Source organism: Myotis davidii, unplaced genomic scaffold (genome assembly GCF_000327345.1).
Source record: "Myotis davidii unplaced genomic scaffold, ASM32734v1 scaffold695, whole genome shotgun sequence".
Classification (NCBI taxonomy): Eukaryota; Metazoa; Chordata; class Mammalia; order Chiroptera; family Vespertilionidae; genus Myotis; species Myotis davidii.
The window spans coordinates 701,693-707,168 of NW_006286476.1; the positions used below are offsets into that span (position 1 = coordinate 701,693).

Sequence of the window (5,476 nt, forward strand, 5' to 3'; positions counted from 1 at the left end):
AGTTTACCCTCTTAATAGCTGAGAGTCTAAATCCAGCAAATGCATAGGATATTATTAAAAATGATCTCATTGATTTTCTAGACCATTAACAAATGCTGGACCGCATACAAACTATCATGAGTTCTGATCCCAACAGATGTCCTTTCTAAACACCTGTTGGAGTGAACTCTGCCATTGGCCCTTTAAATGGGAAGGAGTTTTAATTTTCCAAAAGTAGTGATGCAGTTGGCATGCTAGAAATGCACATTTGCTGCCTGTGTTCCATTCTAGTAAACAATCTCCTGAATTACTATGTTGATCTCTTGATTGTATATCGAGAGATGTCTACAAATACCATTAAGATCGACCAGTAGTCTTGTTTATAAGGCTATGTTAGAGGGAGTTGATTTCACATAATTAGCCAATAATGAAAAACAAAGCTTTTTTACCTTCTCATGATCTATCAAGAACTGACTTACTAAAAACTAGAACCGTAGTTGTAAACTGAAGAATGTTGAAAGCTCACCTAGAAAGCTGTTTCACATTTCTCCCAAGTGGAGAGTCTAAATTTGTGCTTAGTTATAATGGAATCGGTAGGAATGTTCTGCAGCTTCACTCCAGACATGCCGGTGGATGGTTCTATCCAAAAACTGGCATAAACAAGCTGTGTCAGTATCTTTATCTCCAGCGATTTCATCGTGTCTATCTATGGTGCAGTACTGAATCAGGTACCGCCTCGCTGAAGGTCATGGGTTACACATAGCTATTCAAATACTTTATTTTGGGGACAGCTGGATCACTCCCTGACCTGACTTTCATGAGTGGGAGGATCATCTTCATCGTTTTGCCTTCCTGCCCTTTCTAAAAATAGTAGGGCCTTTAACAAGGAGCTATTTTAAGCAGCTCATATTCACTTGTCTCATCGGGAGATGCTTATTTTGCATCTGACACACTCACATGTGTCCAATTTGCATGTGTGCATCCTTAGACCTTGGGAGGCCCGTCCATGCTTTTCCCATCACTCATATAAGAAGCTTGCACACATAAAGACGCTGGGATTACCAGCTGAGAGTCAGTGGGTAAACATAAACGAAGGGAAGACACTTTTTAGGAATGCGGATATGCTGCTGAGACCATCCATTGCAGGCCTTTGCACATCAGCCCTCAGCTTTTCGGACCTGTTTTCGTAAGACCTGGCTGGGATTTCACTTCAGAGACCTCAATGATCTTGCTGCTTTTAGCAGATATTTATAGGAGCCACTGCCAGCCACTGTGGATAAGGGAAACTAATGAGAAACTGCCTTCCAAAATCTGAACAGCAAAACCAAAACCAAGCAAATCCAAAAAATCCAAAACAGAACCACAAAAGAACAACTCAGACAATCCGTGCTCACAAGAAGACGCGGAGAAAAAGACCAAGATGTAACTGTGCTTTGATAACTGGATTTATCAGTCACAGGACGGGCATGCAGTGGGTACTTTGTATTTTTCTCCTTTGAAAATAAAACAAACACAAGTGCAAATCTATGTTTTGCTGCACCAGTGGGACCAAAAGAGTATGAGTGTGAGAAAACACAGACTCTAAAAGCAAGATGGAATGTAAGCAGGTAAACCCTGTTCCGCAGTCTTGTCATTCCACTACAGTTGTGCGTGGTACTCGTGTTTGCACCTCTAAGAAATTTCCATTTTTTCGCATCAAAAAATCCAGATACGAAGCCGAGGCTGCTTTCTTCGCCAACCTGAAGCTGTCTGATTTCAACATCATCGACACCCTTGGCGTTGGAGGTTTCGGACGAGTGGAACTGGTAGGTCACTGTTCTGTGAATGCCTTTGAAAGCCTGTCTCTTCCTTCTCTACTTCTTCTCCGTAATAAGATGTCTCTCTTTTCCTCTCTCATCTTTAATTGCTATGGTTCCTAACTTGGTACCAAAGAATTTTATATCAACACATGGGGAGTTTGCAAAGTGGGCTACATTAGGTAGCCAATACACTAAAAACACAATGAATACAAATTTACTTTTTAAAAAACCACCTTAGAGGAAGTGAAATGTAAAGACATTTACATCATGAGGAGTCACAAAATGCTTCTTGCCCAGCTGATATTCTATGATCTTTATTTGCTTCCACAGTTCTGAGCAGTGCTTACTATTTTAATTATGTGCTCTATCCATAATCACAATAATTAAAATGTAAGTTTAAGTATATATAAAGAGAAATTATATATATATATTTAGTAATCCTTACCACTGCTTTAAAAAAAAGTCAAGTAAATGCTGTTAAAGTAGTAATTCTGTGATTCTGGAGTTTCAAGCACCTATACATATCTAACCTTATTTGGTAATATGGTTTGAATATTTTATACAATTTACTTCACACACATATACAGCTAAGTTTTCATGAAGGTGATGAAGACATTTGGGTACAAGTTTAAACATTAAACACATTGCATGCATGTGATATAAAGCAAATGAAATCATGCGCTATCATGCTTTTGTTTGAAATATAAGTTTAAAAAGTGACATTGCAACAAAAATTTTTAAAAATGCATTCTGGTTACTGTATTGCTGCATTTCAACCCTGTGGGAAAGAAGCCTCTCTGAGCACAGAGATTAAGTTCCACCTCTCTGCTGACATGGAGGAGTCCCTGATATCAGACGCCAGTACAGTATGTTAGGAACTCCCTGCGACTGTGTAGTAAACAGTTACTGTTGCCACCAGGGGACCGGAGAAACCCCCTTCCATGACAGTATATTCGATCCAGCGCTATGTTTGCTATTTGTCCAGTTGAGCTACAATTGGGACTTCTGACTCTGACAGGCAGTAAGATGTTATTTACTTAAAGATTAGACACGAAGGTTTTTGAGCCACAGTGTGTTTCACTAAATTTGTATTATGTCTCCCTTAACACGGAGGTATTTTAGTAATACTACATCTGACTTCTGCCTTCTGAGGGTGCCTCTGAGGATCTAAGCATTTTTAGTTCGAGGAGTAAAAATCAAGTTAGGGCCCAGCAAAACCGCTTGCTTTTCTGAATCTGGCCAGTTCATGCAGTCCTGGATTTATTTGTAAAGAACCTTTAGTTCTATTCATCTAGCTAGTGAAGAATTACTAACAGTGTTACACATAAATAGCTTTGCACGTGGGAGGGAGGGACATTGAACACGACAGAGGGAGGAAAGAGCCCCTTGCCATGATGCGTGTAGTGTCTGGGGAGTTTATTGACCTACTTGTATGTGTCTAACCCCCTCTCTGAATGAAGCAGTATATAAAGGACAGAATTTCCAAGAGACCGAGTTTGTGACTGTTATATTTTCTTAAATATTTTTTAAACACTATGGAAAATAAAATTGCTGTTTTAGTTGGTACCAAACAAACAAACAAAAAAACCACAACATTGCAACTTTGTGGAGTCCTAGAGGGTTGTGAACCTTCAAGTTACCAGTGAGATATTTTATGAAATGCAATGTAGGAATTTTTTGCAATATTGAAAGGTACTCATAGACACTGAGACCACTTCAAGCTGGACAATTAAATGCCAAGCAGATAATGTAAAACCTCCGGAAAATTCACTTAAAAATATCTGAGGTGGCACAAACAACGAATGACATAATTAGGGAAGGTTCAATGTGGACATTCAAAAAAATAATGCAATTTAAAAAGAATAAGTGTGTATGTGTGTGTGTTTTGTGGTTGTGTGTGTCTGAGTACCTATATAATTATGCATCATCTCCATCAAGGAGAGATAGTCAACAGTAGTTCACCCTAATTTTCTTCTCAAGGGTATTATATTTAACTGTTACACGGATGTTTATAGACTAATGAAGGCCATAACCTCAGGAATTAGTGTGCGCAAAACTTTAGATACAATGAAAAAATCCATACATAATGGGTCATTAGGGCAAGAGGCACATGTCCTTAACCTCTGAAGTGATGTCATCTTATGTAATCTTGCATTTCCCAAAACTCACCATGGGATAATCATAATACACAGATTTTCTTCACTGTTCTATGTGGATTAGCCCTTTAACTGACGATTACTCTAGAATCCAGTGCTCCCGGTTTTTGCCACTTACTTACTAACTGCCAGATACCTTCATCTCATTTTGCATAATGACATAGCCTTCAGAGACTTCTTAGCATTCTTATCATTGATGTCAGCTTAAATGAACTTCGATGCAGGAGTATTGCTACATGATTTATTGCCAATTTCTAGAGATGGGAACATAATTCTGGTACCAACTTAAGTATTTGTTCAATTTGTTAAGAAGCTTAAAGTAAACGTCTCTGCCCATGGGAATTCTGCTCTTAAACTATTCAGGCTATTTCATAAATACGTTTAGAATAACCTATTGTAACTACTTTAATATCAGACACGTCCTGTTCACAGTGCCTTTTAAGTCATCTGTACTGCTTTCTTTCCTGTTTTTTGGCATATCCCATATTTTCTGCCCATGTTTTTTATTTTGAAGAATGGACTTAATTCATTCAGTGCTACCTGTTTATAATCTATCTTTCAGAAAGCCACATTTTATTTATAATAATATTTTTAGGAAAAGAATTCAGTTCTCTTTTTATATATGATTTACTAATTAGAGACATCTAGGCAAGACTCTTAATTTCTAAGGTGTGACCGTAAAATACGAAGCTTGACTGGACAACTCACAAGGAGACATCAGCTCCGTTGCTCTATGGTCACATTCCTCATTTACTCTACTTTTGCTCTTGTTAGAGAGGAGCTTCTTTTCAAATAGATTTTCACGCCTCAAACTTTTTCATCTGGCAATGTTATGTGCTGATTTCATTAAATATCAGATACTAAATCTATTTATCCAGCAACCCACTACCTCCTATACCAGAACAACATACTTGGACAAAATATAGGAACAAAGATATGGAAGATATAATTACTGTCTTCTTGGATTATATCCCTTCTCCATCACTTTTATATGCTTATGTAGTGAGCTCTCTGCTGCAATCTATAAAATTTAATCTGAAATAGCATTACCTCTATGGACTCGCCATCTACTGGAAGGGACACTTATGTAAACTAACAAGTAAACTCATGATCAGAGTCTGAGAAGCACATGCCCAGGCCACCAGGGAACAATGTTTCTTCAAAGAGGTGGCATTTCTATGATAGAGGCAGTGTTGAGTCATTGACATTAAAAAAAGAAACATTATGATACACTCTTATAAAATGAAACTACTACAAACCACTACAGGATAATTTATTAAGAAACTGATACTAACAATCTTTATTAATAAGTTGGTATTACTTCCTAACTAAAATAAGCCTTTCATTTGAACCCTGCTTTATAATCTTCAAATTGTTTTCATACCCAGTATATGATTTTGCCTTGATAGCTATCTTGGGAGGAAAACATGGGGCAAGATCTACATTTTACAGGAAAAAAAATCAAGAATAAAACATATAAGTGACCTAAGAACATGCAGTCATTGAAAGATCTGTTGTGATTGCCCAGAACTATTAATTAGA

The 5,476-nt window shown here is 37.5% G+C and overlaps 1 protein-coding gene across 1 annotated transcript in view; it reads left to right on the forward strand.

Annotated features, from left to right (window-relative positions):
• Positions 1–5,476, forward strand: part of LOC102759840 (cGMP-dependent protein kinase 1) — a 134,567-nt gene that overhangs the window by 97,522 nt on the left and 31,569 nt on the right. Inside the window, exon 2 of the mRNA XM_015560155.1 lies at positions 1,688–1,784. The gene's annotated coding sequence lies outside the window, so the exon portion shown is untranslated. The remainder of the gene's footprint in view (positions 1–1,687; positions 1,785–5,476) is intronic.